Source organism: Hyla sarda, chromosome 8 (genome assembly GCF_029499605.1).
Source record: "Hyla sarda isolate aHylSar1 chromosome 8, aHylSar1.hap1, whole genome shotgun sequence".
NCBI lineage: Eukaryota > Metazoa > Chordata > Amphibia > Anura > Hylidae > Hyla > Hyla sarda.
In genome coordinates, this window is record NC_079196.1 from 95,245,862 (window position 1) to 95,264,131 (window position 18,270).

The 18,270-nt window shown below is 37.3% G+C and overlaps 1 protein-coding gene across 1 annotated transcript in view; it reads right to left on the reverse strand.

The window, feature by feature from the left end:
- TMEM41A (transmembrane protein 41A) overlaps positions 1-18,270 on the reverse strand; it is a 347,737-nt gene that overhangs the window by 287,484 nt on the left and 41,983 nt on the right. The window lies entirely within an intron of this gene.

Here is an 18,270-nt window from a genome sequence, read left to right on the forward strand (position 1 = left end):
TAAAAAAAATTGCCACCTCCTGTCAAAATTAAATAGTACAATACAGTGACCCCCCGACCTACGATGGCCCCGACATATGATCAAATCAACCTACGATGGCCTCTCAGAGGCCATCGCATGTCAATGTCAGCATCGACATACGATGCTTTTTTATGTCGGGGCCATCGCATTAAGTGCTATCCGGCAGCGCAAAATGCTTAAGCTGCTGCCGGATAGCAGCTTAATGTTCCCCTTGTGGTGCGGTAAGTATTACTTACCCCTCCACGATGCTCCGGGGTGCCCTCCGGGTCCAGCGCTGGTCTTCTGGTGTCTTCTCGGCCCTCTCCGATGACGTCAATACGCTGCTGCGCACGTCATTCAATAGGAATGGCGTACGTAGCGGCGTAATGACGTCGCTACGCAGGCCCAGTAAGGCCTTGCATGAGACAGCAGAGGACTGGAGAAGACAGCAGAGGACCGGAGAAGACCAGGAGAGTCCAGCGGAAGCCCGGGTCACCATCGGGAGCGGCCGGGACACCATCGGGAGCGGCGGGGACAGTTGAGTACAGCTTCTTATACTTTACATTGCACTAATCCCTCAACATACGATGGATTCAACAAACGATTGCTCGTTTGGAACGAATTACCATCGTATGTTGAGGGACCACTGTATTAAACAGAGTTAAAATAGCTGGCTATGGAAACTTTACTGTATTATCTATTGAGAGCACAGCGAAATGTTAGATACTGTGCCCTAATAGAGGCCTCCTCCTCCCCTACAGCCTTCCTATCCATCTCCAAAATTGGTGCCTGACCAATTCTTTGCATCATTTTATGCAAATGACAGTACACAGAAAGGCTTCCATAGCCTACAATCTCAACATTTTTTAACCCAAATTTTTTTTAATTCACAAATTTTGTCAAATCAACATACATAACGTCTCAAGGGGTTATATGCTGTTGAAGTGAAGAAAAAAATGTTTCAGTCTCATGATTTTGGTTAAAAATCATGGACAATAATAAAAACAAACTATTATTTGGGTTAAAAAAGGTATAAATAAGAATACAATAAAATCATGACAATAGCTGGCAAGTACAGCCCAATATTGGTATAAATGTACACAAAGCAAAACTATACATTTTAGATACAGATATAAAAACAGCAAGGTTCCTTCTTACTTATCTTTTGTAATCAAAAAATTGCCACCCCCAGTCAAAATCAAATAGTACAATATTAAACAGAGTTAAGATAGCTGGCTATGGAAACTTTACTGTATTATCTATTGTGAGCACAGCGAAATGTTAGATACTGTGCCCTAATAGAGGCCTCCTCCTCCCCTACAGCCTTCCTATCCATCTCCAAAATTGGTGCCTGACCAATTCTTTGCATCATTGTATGCAAATGACAGTACACAGAAAGGCTTCCATAGCCTACAATCTCAACATTTTTTAACCCAAATTTTTTTTAACTCACCAATTTTGTCAAATCAACATACATAACCTCTGAAGGGGTTATATGCTGTTGAAGTGAAGAAAAAATGTTTAAGTCTCATGATTTTGGTTAAAAATCATGGACAATAATAAAAACAAACTATTATTTGGGTTAAAAAAGGTACAAATAGGAATACAATAAAATCATGACAATAGCTGGCAAGTAAAGGCCAATATTGGTATAAATGTACACATAGCAAAACTATACATTTTAGATACAGATATAAAAAAAAGCAAGGTCCCTTCTTACTTGTCTTTTGTAATCAAAAAATTGCCACCTCCTGTCAAAATCAAATAGTACAATATTAAACAGAGTTAAGATAGCTGGCTATGGAAACTTTACTTTATTATCTATTGAGGGCACAGCGAAATGTTAGACACTGTGCCCTAATAGAGGCCTCCTCCTCCGGTACAGCCTTCCTATCCATCTCCAAAATTGGTGCCTGACCAATCCTTTGCATCATTTTATGCAAATGACAGTACACAGAAACGCTTCCATAGCCTACAATCTCAACATTTTTTAACCCAAATTTTTTTTTATTCACCAATTTTGTCAAATCAACATACATAACGTCTCAAGCGGTTATATGATGTTGAAGTGAAGAAAAAAAATTTCAGTCTCATGATTTTGGTTAAAAATCATGGGCGATAATAAAAACAAGCTATTATTTGGGTTAACAAAAAGGTATAAATAGGAATACAATAAAATCATGACAATAGCTTGCAAGTACAGCCCAATATTGGTATAAATGTACACATAGCAAAACTATACATTTTAGATACAGATATAAAAACAGCAAGATTCCTCCTTACTTGTCTTTTGTAATCAAATAGTGGCCACCTCCTGTCAGAATCAAATAGTACAATATTTAACAGAGTTAAGATAGCTGGCTATGGAAACTTTCCTGTATTATCTATTGAGAGCACAGCGAAATGTTAGATACTGTGCCCTAATAGAGGCCTCCTCCTCCCCTACAGCCTTCCTATCCATCTCCAAAATTGGTGCCTGACCAATTCTTTGCATTATTTTATGCAAATGACAGTACATAGAAACGCTTCCATAGCCTACAATCTCAAAAATTTTTAACCCAAATTTTTTTTAATTCACCAATTTTGTCAAATCAACATACATAATGTCTCAAGGGGTTATATGATGTTGAAGTGAAGAAAAAATGTTTCAGTCTCATGATTTTGGTTATAAATCATGGACAATAATAAAAACAAACTATGATTTGGGTTAAAAAAAAAAGGTACAAATAGGAATACAATAAAATCATGACAATAGCTGGCAAGTACAGCCCAATATTGGTATAAATGTACACATAGCAAAAGTACATATTTTAGATACAGATATAAGAACAACAAAGTTCCTTCATACTAGGCTTTTGTAATAAAAAAAATTGGCACCTCCTGTCAAAATCAAATAAAACAATATTAAACAGAGTTAAGATAGCTGGCTATGGAAACTTTACTGTATTATCTATTGAGAGCACAGCGAAATGTTAGATACTGTGCCCTAATAGAGGCCTCCTCCTCCCCTACAGCCTTCCTATCCATCTCCAAAATTGGTGCCTGACCAATTCTTTGCATCATTTTATGCAAATGACAGTACACAGAAAGGCTTCCATAGCCTACAATCTCAACATTTTTTAACCCAAATTTTTTTTAATTCACCAATTTTGTCAAATCAACATACATAACCTCTGAAGGGGTTATATGCTGTTGAAGTGAAGAAAAAATGTTTAAGTCTCATGATTTTGGTTAAAAATCATGGACAATAATAAAAACAAACTATGATTTGGGTTAAAAAAAAAAGGTACAAATAGCAATACAAAACATCATGACAATAGCTGGCAAGTACAGGCCAATATTGGTATAAATGTACACATAGCAAAACTATACATTTTAGATACAGATATAAAAAAAAGCAAGGTTCCTGCTTACTTGTCTTTTGTAATCAAAAAATTGCCACCTCCTGTCAAAATCAAATAGTACAATATTAAACAGAGTTAAGATAGCTGGCTATGGAAACTTTACTGTATTATCTATTGAGGGCACAGTGAAATGTTAGACACTGTGCCCTAATAGAGGCCTCCTCCTCCCCTACAGCCTTCCTATCCATCTCCAAAATTGGTGCCTGACCAATTCTTTGCATCATTTTATGCAAATGACAGTACATAGAATCGCTTCCATAGCCTACAATCTCAACATTTTTTAACCCAAATTTTTTTTATTCACCAATTTTGTCAAATCAGCATACATAACGTCTCAAGGGGTTATATGCTGTTGAAGTGAAGAAAAATCTTTCAGTCTCATAATTTTGGTTAAAAATCATGGACAATAATAAAAACAAACTATGATTTGGGTTAAAAAAAAAAGGTACAAATAGCAATACAAAAAAATCATGACAATAGCTGGCAAGTACAGCCCAATATTGTTATAAATGTACACATAGCAAAACTACACATTTTAGATACAGATATAAGAACAAAAAAGTTCCTTTATACTAGGCTTTTGTAATAAAAAAGAAATTGCCACCTCCTGTCAAAATTAAATAGTACAATACAGTGACCCCCCCGACCTACGATGGCCCCGACATATGATCAAATCGACATACGATGGCCTCTCAGAGGCCATCGCATGTCGATGTCAGCATCGACATACGATGCTTTTTTATGTCGTGGCCATCGCATTAAGTGCTATCCGGCAGCGCAAAATTCTTAATCTGCTGCCGGATAGCAGCTTAATGTTCCCCGTGTGGTGCGGTTAGTATTACTTACCCCTCCAAGATGCCCCGGGGTGTCCTCCGGGTCCAGCGCTTGTCTTCTGGTGTCTTCTCGGCCCTCTCCGATGACGACAACACGCTGCTGCGCACGTCATTCAATAGGAATGGCGTACGTAGCGGCGTAATGACGTCGCTACGCAGACCCAGTAAGGCCTTGCGGAAGACAGCAGAGGACTGGAGAAGACAGAGGAGGACCGGAGAAGACCAGGAGAGCCCAGCGGAAGCCCGGGGTCACCATCGGGAGCGGCCGGGACACCATCGGGAGCGACGGGGACAGCTGAGTACAGCTTCTTATACTTTATATTGCACGAATCCCTCAACATACGATGGATTCGACAAACGATTGCTCGTTTGGAACGAATTACCATCGTATGTTGAGGGACCACTGTATTAAACAGAGTTAAAATAGCTGGCCATGGAAACTTTACTGTATTATCTATTGAGAGCACAGCGAAATGTTAGATACTGTGCCCTAATAGAGGCCTCCTCCTCCCCTACAGCCTTCCTATCCATCTCCAAAATTGGTGCCTGACCAATTCTTTGCATCATTTTATGCAAATGACAGTACATAGAAACGCTTCCATAGCCTACAATCTCAACATTTTTTAACCCAAATTTTTTTTAATTCACCAATTTTGTCAAATCAACATACATAACGTCTCAAGGGGTTATATGATGTTGAAGTGAAGAAAAACTGTTTCAGTCTCATGATTTTGGTTATAAATCATGGACAATAATAAAAACAAACTATGATTTGGGTTAAAAAATTTACAAATAGGAATACAATAAAATCATGACAATAGCTGGCAAGTACAGCCCAATATTGGTATAAATGTACACATAGCAAAAGTACACATTTTAGATACAGATATAAGTACAACAAAGTTCCTTCATACTAGGCTTTTGTAATAAAAAAAATGGGCACCTCCTGTCAAAATCAAATAGTACAATATTAAACAGAGTTAAGATAGCTGGCTATGGAAACTTTACTGTATTATCTATTGAGAGCACAGCGAAATGTTAGATACTGTGCCCTAATAGAGGCCTCCTCCTCCCCTACAGCCTTCCTATCCATCTCCAAAATTGGTGCCTGACCAATTCTTTGCATTATTTTATGCAAATGACAGTACACAGAAACGCTTCCATAGCCTACAATCTCAACATTTTTTAACCCAAATTTTTTTAATTCACCAATGTTGTCAAATCAGCATACATAACGTCTCAAGGGGTTAAATGCTGTTGAAGTGAAGAAAATGTTTCAGTCTCATGATTTTGGTTAAAAATCATGGACAATAATAAAAACAAACTATGATTTGGGTTAAAAAAAAAAGGTACAAATAGCAATACAAAAAAATCATGACAATAGCTGGCAAGTACAGCCCAATATTGGTATAAATGTACACATAGCAAAACTACACATTTTAGATACAGATATAAGAACAACAAAGTTCCTTCATACTAGGCTTTTGTAATAAAAAAAATTGCCACCTCCTGTCAAAATTAAATAGTACAATACAGTGACCCCCCGACCTACGATGGCCCCGACATATGATCAAATCAACCTACGATGGCCTCTCAGAGGCCATCGCATGTCAATGTCAGCATCGACATACGATGCTTTTTTATGTCGGGGCCATCGCATTAAGTGCTATCCGGCAGCGCAAAATGCTTAAGCTGCTGCCGGATAGCAGCTTAATGTTCCCCTTGTGGTGCGGTAAGTATTACTTACCCCTCCAAGATGCTCCGGGGTGCCCTCCGGGTCCAGCACTGGTCTTCTGGTGTCTTCTCGGCCCTCTCCGATGACGTCAATACGCTGCTGCGCACGTCATTCAATAGGAATGGCGTACGTAGCGGCGTAATGACGTCGCTACGCAGGCCCAGTAAGGCCTTGCATGAGACAGCAGAGGACTGGAGAAGACAGCAGAGGACCGGAGAAGACCAGGAGAGCCCAGCGGAAGCCCGGGGTCAGCATCGGGAGCGGCCGGGACACCATCGGGAGCGGCGGGGACAGTTGAGTACAGCTTCTTATACTTTACATTGCACGAATCCCTCAACATACGATGGATTCAACAAACGATTGCTCGTTTGGAACGAATTACCATCGTATGTTGAGGGACCACTGTATTAAACAGAGTTAAAATAGCTGGCTATGGAAACTTTACTGTATTATCTATTGAGAGCACAGCGAAATGTTAGATACTGTGCCCTAATAGAGGCCTCCTCCTCCCCTACAGCCTTCCTATCCATCTCCAAAATTGGTGCCCGACCAATTCTTTGCATCATTTTATGCAAATGACAGTACACAGAAAGGCTTCTATAGCCTACAATCTCAACATTTTTTAACCCAAATTTTTTTTAATTCACAAATTTTGTCAAATCAACATACATAACGTCTCAAGGGGTTATATGCTGTTGAAGTGAAGAAAAAAATGTTTCAGTCTCATGATTTTGGTTAAAAATCATGGACAATAATAAAAACAAACTATTATTTGGGTTAAAAAAAGGTATAAATAAGAATACAATAAAATCATGACAATAGCTGGCAAGTACAGCCCAATATTGGTATAAATGTACACAAAGCAAAACTATACATTTTAGATACAGATATAAAAACAGCAAGGTTCCTTCTTACTTATCTTTTGTAATCAAAAAATTGCCACCCCCAGTCAAAATCAAATAGTACAATATTAAACAGAGTTAAGATAGCTGGCTATGGGAACTTTACTGTATTATCTATTGAGAGCACAGCGAAATGTTAGATACTGTGCCCTAATAGAGGCCTCCTCCTCCCCTACAGCCTTCCTATCCATCTCCAAAATTGGTGCCTGACCAATTCTTTGCATCATTTTATGCAAATGACAGTACACAGAGAGGCTTCCATAGCCTACAATCTCAAAAATTTTTAACCCAATTTTTTTTTAATTCACCAATTTTGTCAAATCAACATATATAACCTCTGAAGGGGTTATATGCTGTTGAAGTGAAGAAAAAAAGTTTAAGTCTCATGATTTTGGTTAAAAATCATGGACAATAATAAAAACAAACTATGATTTGGGTTAAAAAAAGGTACAAATAGGAATACAATAAAATCATGACAATAGTTGGCAAGTACAGGCCAATATTGGTATAAATGTACACATAGCAAAACTATACATTTTAGATACAGATATAAAAAAAGCAAGGTTCCTTCTTACTTGTCTTTTGTAATCAAAAAATTGCCACCTCCTGTCAAAATCAAATAGTACAATATTAAACAGAGTTAACATAGCTGGCTATGGAAACTTTACTGTATTATCTATTGAGGGCACAGTGAAATGTTAGACACTGTGCCCTAATAGAGGCCTCCTCCCCTACAGCCTTCCTATCCATCTCCAAAATTGGTGCCTGACCAATTCTTTGCATAATTTTATGCAAATGACAGTACACAGAAACGCTTCCATAGCCTACAATCTCAACATTTTTTAACCCAAATTTTTTTAATTCACCAATGTTGTCAAATCAGCATACATAACGTCTCAAGGGGTTATATGCTGTTGAAGTGAAAAAAAATGTTTCAGTCTCATGATTTTGGTTAAAAATCATGGACAATAATAAAAACAAACTATGATTTGGGTTAAAAAAAAATAAAGGTACAAATGTCAATACAAAAAAATCATGACAATAGCTGGCAAGTACAGCCCAATATTGGTATAAATGTACACATAGCAAAACTACACATTTTAGATACAGATATAAGAACAACAAAGTTCCTTCATACTAGGCTTTTGTAATAAAAAAAATTGCCACCTCCTGTCAAAATTAAATAGTACAATACAGTGACCCCCCGACCTACGATGGCCCCGACATATGATCAAATCGACATACGATGGCCTCTCAGAGGCCTTCGCATGTCGATGTCAGCATCGACATACGATGCTTTTTTATGTCGGGGCCATCGCATTAAGTGCTATCCGGCAGCGCAAAATGCTTAAGCTGCTGCCGGATAGCAGCTTAATGTTCCCCGTGTGGTGCGGTAAGTAATACTTACCCCTCCAAGATGCTCCGGGGTGCCCTCCTGGTCAAGCGCTGTTCTATTGGTATCTTCTCGGCCCTCTCCGATGACGTCAATACGCTGCTGCGCACGTCATTCAATAGGAATGGCGTACGTAGAGGCGTAATGACGTCGCTACGCAGGCCCAGTAAGGCCTTGCAGAAGACAGCAGAGGACTGGAGAAGACAGCGGAGGACCGGAGAAGACCAGGAAAGCCCAGCGGAAGCCAGGGGTCACCATATGGAGCGGCCGGGACACCATCGGGAGCGGCGGGGACAGTTGAGTACAGCTTCTTATACTTTACATTGCACGAATCCCTCAACATACGATGGATTCGACAAACGATTGCTCGTTTGGAACGAATTACCATCGTATGTTGAGGGACCACTGTATTAAACAGAGTTAAAATAGCTGGCTATGGAAACTTTACTGTATTATCTATTAAGAGCACAGCGAAATGTTAGATACTGTGCCCTAATAGAGGCCTCCTCCTCCCCTACAGCCTTCCTATCCATCTCCAAAATTGGTGCCTGACCAATTCTTTGCATCATTTTATGCAAATGACAGTACACAGAAACGCTTCCATAGCCTACAATCTCAACATTTTTTAACCCAAATTTTTTTCAATTTACAAATTTTGTCAAATTAACATACATAACGTCTCAAGGGGTTATATGCTGTTGAAGTGAAGAAAAAATGTTTAAGTCTCATGATTTTGGTTAAAAATCATGGACAGTAATAAAAACAAACTATTATTTGGGTTAAATAAACGGTATAACTAGGAATACAATAAAATCATGACAATAGCTGGAGAGTACAGCCCAATATTGGTATAAATGTACACATAGCAAAACTATACATTTTAGATACAGATATAAAAACAGCAAGGTTCCTTCTTACTTATCTTTTGTAATCACAAAATTGCCACCCCCAGTCAAAATCAAATAGTACAATATTAAACAGAGTTAAGATAGCTGGCTATGGAAACTTTACTGTATTATCTATTGAGAGCACAGCGAAATGTTAGATACTGTGCCCTAATAGAGGCCTCCTCCTCCCCTACAGCCTTCCTATCCATCTCCAAAATTGGTGCCTGACCAATTCTTTGCATCATTTTATGCAAATGACAGTACACAGAAACTCTTCCATAGCCTACAATCTCAACATTTTTTAACCCAAATTTTTTTTAATTCACAAATTTTGTCAAATCAACATACATAACTTCTCAAGGGGTTATATGCTGTTAAGTGAAGAAAAAATGTTTCAGTCTCATGATTTTGGTTAAAAATCATGGACAATAATAAAAACAAACTATGATTTGGGTTAAAAAAGGTACAAATAGGAATACAATAAAATCATGACAATAGCTGGCAAGTACAGGCCAATATTGGTATAAATGTACACATAGCAAAACTATACATTTTAGATACAGATATAAAAAAAAGCAAGGTTACTTCTTACTTGTCTTTTGTAATCAAAAAATTGCCACCTCCTGTCAAAATCAAATAGTACAATATTAAACAGAGTTAAGATAGCTGGCTATGGAAACTTTACTGCATTATCTATTGAGAGCACAGCGAAATGTTAGATACTGTGCCCTAATATAGGCCTCCTCCTCCCCTACAGCCTTCCTATCCATCTCCAAAATTGGTGCCTGACCAATTCTTTGCATCATTTTATGCAAATGACAGTACACAGAAACGCTTCCATAGCCTACAATCTCAACATTTTTCAACCCAAATTTTTTTTCATTCACAAATTTTGTCAAATCAACATACATAACGTCTCAAGGGGTTATATGCTGTTGAAGTGAAGAAAAAATGTTTCAGTCTCATGATTTTGGTTAAAAATCATGGACAATAATAAAAACAAACTATTATTTGGGTTAAAAAAAAGGTATAAATAGGAATACAATAAAATCATGACAATAGCTGGCAAGTACAGCCCAATATTGGTATAAATGTACACATAGCAAAACTATACATTTTAGATACAGATATAAAAACAGCAAGATTCCTCCTTACTTGTCTTTTGTAATCAAATAGTGGCCACCTCCTGTCAGAATCAAATAGTACAATATTTAACAGAGTTAAGATAGCTGGCTATGGAAACTTTACTGTATTATCTATTGAGAGCACAGCGAAATGTTAGATACTGTGCCCTAATAGAGGCCTCCTCCTCCCCTACAGCCTTCCTATCCATCTCCAAAATTGGTGCCTGACCAATTCTTTGCATCATTTTATGCAAATGACAGTACACAGAGAGGCTTCCATAGCCTACAATCTCAAAATTTTTTAACCCAAATTTTTTTTAATTCACCAATTTTGTCAAATCAACATATATAACCTCTGAAGGGGTTATATGCTGTTGAAGTGAAGAAAAAAAGTTTAAGTCTCATGATTTTGGTTAAAAATCATGGACAATAATAAAAACAAACTATGATTTGGGTTAAAAAAAGGTACAAATAGGAATACAATAAAATCATGACAATAGTTGGCAAGTACAGGCCAATATTGGTATAAATGTACACATAGCAAAACTATACATTTTAGATACAGATATAAAAAAAGCAAGGTTCCTTCTTACTTGTCTTTTGTAATCAAAAAATTGCCACCTCCTGTCAAAATCAAATAGTACAATATTAAACAGAGTTAACATAGCTGGCTATGGAAACTTTACTGTATTATCTATTGAGGGCAGCGTGAAATGTTAGACACTGTGCCCTAATAGAGGCCTCCTCCCCTACAGCCTTCCTATCCATCTCCAAAATTGGTGCCTGACCAATTCTTTGCATCATTTTATGCAAATGACAGTACACAGAAACGCTTCCATAGCCTACAATCTCAACATTTTTTAACCCAAATTTTTTTAATTCACCAATGTTGTCAAATCAGCATACATAACGTCTCAAGGGGTTATATGCTGTTGAAGTGAAAAAAAAATGTTTCAGTCTCATGATTTTGGTTAAAAATCATGGACAATAATAAAAACAAACTATGATTTGGGTTAAAAAAAAATAAAGTTACAAATGTCAATACAAAAAAAACATGACAATAGCTGGCAAGTACAGCCCAATATTGGTATAAATGTACACATAGCAAAACTACACATTTTAGATACAGATATAAGAACAACAAAGTTCCTTCATACTAGGCTTTTGTAATAAAAAAAATTGCCACCTCCTGTCAAAATTAAATAGTACAATACAGTGACCCCCCGACCTACGATGGCCCCGACATATGATCAAATCGACATACGATGGCCTCTCAGAGGCCATCGCATGTCGATGTCAGCATCGACATACGATGCTTTTTTATGTCGGGGCCATCGCATTAAGTGCTATCCGGCAGCGCAAAATGCTTAAGCTGCTGCCGGATAGCAGCTTAATGTTCCCCGTGTGGTGCGGTAAGTAATACTTACCCCTCCAAGATGCTCCGGGGTGCCCTCCTGGTCAAGCGCTGTTCTTCTGGTATCTTCTCGGCCCTCTCCGATGACGTCAATACGCTGCTGCGCACGTCATTCAATAGGAATGGCGTACGTAGAGGCGTAATGACGTCGCTACGCAGGCCCAGTAAGGCCTTGCAGAAGACAGCAGAGGACTGGAGAAGACAGCGGAGGACCGGAGAAGACCAGGAAAGCCCAGCGAAAGCCAGGGGTCACCATCGGGAGCGGCCGGGACACCATCGGGAGCGGCGGGGACAGTTGAGTACAGCTTCTTATACTTTACATTGCACGAATCCCTCAACATACGATGGATTCGACAAACGATTGCTCGTTTGGAACGAATTACCATCGTATGTTGAGGGACCACTGTATTAAACAGAGTTAAAATAGCTGGCTATGGAAACTTTACTGTATTATCTATTAAGAGCACAGCGAAATGTTAGATACTGTGCCCTAATAGAGGCCTCCTCCTCCCCTACAGCCTTCCTATCCATCTCCAAAATTGGTGCCTGACCAATTCTTTGCATCATTTTATGCAAATGACAGTACACAGAAACGCTTCCATAGCCTACAATCTCAACATTTTTTAACCCAAATTTTTTTCAATTCACAAATTTTGTCAAATTAACATACATAACGTCTCAAGGGGTTATATGCTGTTGAAGTGAAGAAAAAATGTTTCAGTCTCATGATTTTGGTTATAAATCATGGACAATAATAAAAACAAACTATGATTTGGGTTAAAAAAAAAGGTACAAATAGGAATACAATAAAATCATGACAATAGCTGGCAAGTACAGCCCAATATTGGTATAAATGTACACATAGCAAAAGTACACATTTTAGATACAGATATAAGAACAACAAAGTTCCTTCACACTAGGCTTTTGTAATAAAAAAATTGGCACCTCCTGTCAAAATCAAATAAAACAATATTAAACAGAGTTAAGATAGCTGGCTATGGAAACTTTACTGTATTATCTATTGAGAGCACAGCGAAATGTTAAATACTGTGCCCTAATAGAGGCCTCCTCCTCCCCTACAGCCTTCCTATCCATCTCCAAAATTGGTGCCTGACCAATTCTTTGCATCATTTTATGCAAATGACAGTACACAGAAAGGCTTCCATAGCCTACAATCTCAACATTTTTTAACCCAAATTTTTTTTAATTCACCAATTTTGTCAAATCAACATACATAACCTCTGAAGGGGTTATATGCTGTTGAAGTGAAGAAAAAATGTTTAAGTCTCATGATTTTGGTTAAAAATCATGGACAATAATAAAAACAAACTATGATTTGGGTTAAAAAAGGTACAAATAGGAATACAATAAAATCATGACAATAGCTGGCAAGTACAGGCCAATATTGGTATAAATGTACACATAGCAAAACTATACATTTTAGATATAGATATAAAAAAAGCAAGGTTCCTTCTTACTTGTCTTTTGTAATCAAAAAATTGCCACCTCCTGTCAAAATCAAATAGTACAATATTAAACAGAGTTAAGATAGCTGGCTATGGAAACTTTACTGTATTATCTATTGAGGGCACAGTGAAATGTTAGACACTGTGCCCTAATAGAGGCCTCCTCCTCCCCTACAGCCTTCCTATCCATCTCCAAAATTGGTGCCTGACCAATTCTTTGCATCATTTTATGCAAATGACAGTACATAGAATTGCTTCCATAGCCTACAATCTCAACATTTTTTAACCCAAATTTTTTTTATTCACCAATTTTGTCAAATCAGCATACATAACGTCTCAAGGGGTTATATGCTGTTGTAGTGAAGAAAAATCTTTCAGTCTCATGATTTTGGTTATAAATCATGGACAATAATAAAAACAAACTATGATTTGGGTTAAAAAATTTACAAATAGGAATACAATAAAATCATGACAATAGCTGGCAAGTACAGCCCAATATTGGTATAAATGTACACATAGCAAAAGTACACATTTTAGATACAGATATAAGTACAACAAAGTTCCTTCATACTAGGCTTTTGTAATAAAAAAAAATGGGCACCTCCTGTCAAAATCAAATAGTACAATATTAAACAGAGTTAAGATAGCTGGCTATGGAAACTTTACTGTATTATCTATTGAGAGCACAGCGAAATGTTAGATACTGTGCCCTAATAGAGGCCTCCTCCTCCCCTACAGCCTTCCTATCCATCTCCAAAATTGGTGCCTGACCAATTCTTTGCATTATTTTATGCAAATGACAGTACACAGAAACGCTTCCATAGCCTACAATCTCAACATTTTTTAACCCAAATTTTTTTAATTCACCAATGTTGTCAAATCAACATACATAACGTCTCTAGGGGTTATATGCTGTTGAAGTGAAGAAAAATGTTTCAGTCTCATGATTTTGGTTAAAAATCATGGACAATAATAAAAACAAACTATGATTTGGGTTAAAAAAAAAGGTACAAATAGCAATACAAAAAAATCATGACAATAGCTGGCAAGTACAGCCCAATATTGGTATAAATGTACACATAGCAAAACTACACATTTTAGATACAGATATAAGAACAACAAAGTTCCTTCATACTAGGCTTTTGTAATTAAAAAAAATTGCCACCTCCTGTCAAAATTAAATAGTACAATACAGTGACCCCCCGACCTACGATGGCCCCGACATATGATCAAATCAACCTACGATGGCCTCTCAGAGGCCATCGCATGTCAATGTCAGCATCGACATACGATGCTTTTTTATGTCGGGGCCATCGCATTAAGTGCTATCCGGCAGCGCAAAATGCTTAAGCTGCTGCCGGATAGCAGCTTAATGTTCCCCTTGTGGTGCGGTAAGTATTACTTACCCCTCCACGATGCTCCGGGGTGCCCTCCGGGTCCAGCGCTGGTCTTCTGGTGTCTTCTCGGCCCTCTCCGATGACGTCAATACGCTGCTGCGCACGTCATTCAATAGGAATGGCGTACGTAGCGGCGTAATGACGTCGCTACGCAGGCCCAGTAAGGCCTTGCATGAGACAGCAGAGGACTGGAGAAGACAGCAGAGGACCGGAGAAGACCAGGAGAGTCCAGCGGAAGCCCGGGTCACCATCGGGAGCGGCCGGGACACCATCGGGAGCGGCGGGGACAGTTGAGTACAGCTTCTTATACTTTACATTGCACTAATCCCTCAACATACGATGGATTCAACAAACGATTGCTCGTTTGGAACGAATTACCATCGTATGTTGAGGGACCACTGTATTAAACAGAGTTAAAATAGCTGGCTATGGAAACTTTACTGTATTATCTATTGAGAGCACAGCGAAATGTTAGATACTGTGCCCTAATAGAGGCCTCCTCCTCCCCTACAGCCTTCCTATCCATCTCCAAAATTGGTGCCTGACCAATTCTTTGCATCATTTTATGCAAATGACAGTACACAGAAAGGCTTCCATAGCCTACAATCTCAACATTTTTTAACCCAAATTTTTTTTAATTCACAAATTTTGTCAAATCAACATACATAACGTCTCAAGGGGTTATATGCTGTTGAAGTGAAGAAAAAAATGTTTCAGTCTCATGATTTTGGTTAAAAATCATGGACAATAATAAAAACAAACTATTATTTGGGTTAAAAAAGGTATAAATAAGAATACAATAAAATCATGACAATAGCTGGCAAGTACAGCCCAATATTGGTATAAATGTACACAAAGCAAAACTATACATTTTAGATACAGATATAAAAACAGCAAGGTTCCTTCTTACTTATCTTTTGTAATCAAAAAATTGCCACCCCCAGTCAAAATCAAATAGTACAATATTAAACAGAGTTAAGATAGCTGGCTATGGAAACTTTACTGTATTATCTATTGTGAGCACAGCGAAATGTTAGATACTGTGCCCTAATAGAGGCCTCCTCCTCCCCTACAGCCTTCCTATCCATCTCCAAAATTGGTGCCTGACCAATTCTTTGCATCATTGTATGCAAATGACAGTACACAGAAAGGCTTCCATAGCCTACAATCTCAACATTTTTTAACCCAAATTTTTTTTAACTCACCAATTTTGTCAAATCAACATACATAACCTCTGAAGGGGTTATATGCTGTTGAAGTGAAGAAAAAATGTTTAAGTCTCATGATTTTGGTTAAAAATCATGGACAATAATAAAAACAAACTATTATTTGGGTTAAAAAAGGTACAAATAGGAATACAATAAAATCATGACAATAGCTGGCAAGTAAAGGCCAATATTGGTATAAATGTACACATAGCAAAACTATACATTTTAGATACAGATATAAAAAAAAGCAAGGTCCCTTCTTACTTGTCTTTTGTAATCAAAAAATTGCCACCTCCTGTCAAAATCAAATAGTACAATATTAAACAGAGTTAAGATAGCTGGCTATGGAAACTTTACTTTATTATCTATTGAGGGCACAGCGAAATGTTAGACACTGTGCCCTAATAGAGGCCTCCTCCTCCGGTACAGCCTTCCTATCCATCTCCAAAATTGGTGCCTGACCAATCCTTTGCATCATTTTATGCAAATGACAGTACACAGAAACGCTTCCATAGCCTACAATCTCAACATTTTTTAACCCAAATTTTTTTTTATTCACCAATTTTGTCAAATCAACATACATAACGTCTCAAGCGGTTATATGATGTTGAAGTGAAGAAAAAAAATTTCAGTCTCATGATTTTGGTTAAAAATCATGGGCGATAATAAAAACAAGCTATTATTTGGGTTAACAAAAAGGTATAAATAGGAATACAATAAAATCATGACAATAGCTTGCAAGTACAGCCCAATATTGGTATAAATGTACACATAGCAAAACTATACATTTTAGATACAGATATAAAAACAGCAAGATTCCTCCTTACTTGTCTTTTGTAATCAAATAGTGGCCACCTCCTGTCAGAATCAAATAGTACAATATTTAACAGAGTTAAGATAGCTGGCTATGGAAACTTTCCTGTATTATCTATTGAGAGCACAGCGAAATGTTAGATACTGTGCCCTAATAGAGGCCTCCTCCTCCCCTACAGCCTTCCTATCCATCTCCAAAATTGGTGCCTGACCAATTCTTTGCATTATTTTATGCAAATGACAGTACATAGAAACGCTTCCATAGCCTACAATCTCAAAAATTTTTAACCCAAATTTTTTTTAATTCACCAATTTTGTCAAATCAACATACATAATGTCTCAAGGGGTTATATGATGTTGAAGTGAAGAAAAAATGTTTCAGTCTCATGATTTTGGTTATAAATCATGGACAATAATAAAAACAAACTATGATTTGGGTTAAAAAAAAAAGGTACAAATAGGAATACAATAAAATCATGACAATAGCTGGCAAGTACAGCCCAATATTGGTATAAATGTACACATAGCAAAAGTACATATTTTAGATACAGATATAAGAACAACAAAGTTCCTTCATACTAGGCTTTTGTAATAAAAAAAATTGGCACCTCCTGTCAAAATCAAATAAAACAATATTAAACAGAGTTAAGATAGCTGGCTATGGAAACTTTACTGTATTATCTATTGAGAGCACAGCGAAATGTTAGATACTGTGCCCTAATAGAGGCCTCCTCCTCCCCTACAGCCTTCCTATCCATCTCCAAAATTGGTGCCTGACCAATTCTTTGCATCATTTTATGCAAATGACAGTACACAGAAAGGCTTCCATAGCCTACAATCTCAACATTTTTTAACCCAAATTTTTTTTAATTCACCAATTTTGTCAAATCAACATACATAACCTCTGAAGGGGTTATATGCTGTTGAAGTGAAGAAAAAATGTTTAAGTCTCATGATTTTGGTTAAAAATCATGGACAATAATAAAAACAAACTATGATTTGGGTTAAAAAAAAAAGGTACAAATAGCAATACAAAACATCATGACAATAGCTGGCAAGTACAGGCCAATATTGGTATAAATGTACACATAGCAAAACTATACATTTTAGATACAGATATAAAAAAAAGCAAGGTTCCTGCTTACTTGTCTTTTGTAATCAAAAAATTGCCACCTCCTGTCAAAATCAAATAGTACAATATTAAACAGAGTTAAGATAGCTGGCTATGGAAACTTTACTGTATTATCTATTGAGGGCACAGTGAAATGTTAGACACTGTGCCCTAATAGAGGCCTCCTCCTCCCCTACAGCCTTCCTATCCATCTCCAAAATTGGTGCCTGACCAATTCTTTGCATCATTTTATGCAAATGACAGTACATAGAATCGCTTCCATAGCCTACAATCTCAACATTTTTTAACCCAAATTTTTTTTATTCACCAATTTTGTCAAATCAGCATACATAACGTCTCAAGGGGTTATATGCTGTTGAAGTGAAGAAAAATCTTTCAGTCTCATAATTTTGGTTAAAAATCATGGACAATAATAAAAACAAACTATGATTTGGGTTAAAAAAAAAAGGTACAAATAGCAATACAAAAAAATCATGACAATAGCTGGCAAGTACAGCCCAATATTGTTATAAATGTACACATAGCAAAACTACACATTTTAGATACAGATATAAGAACAAAA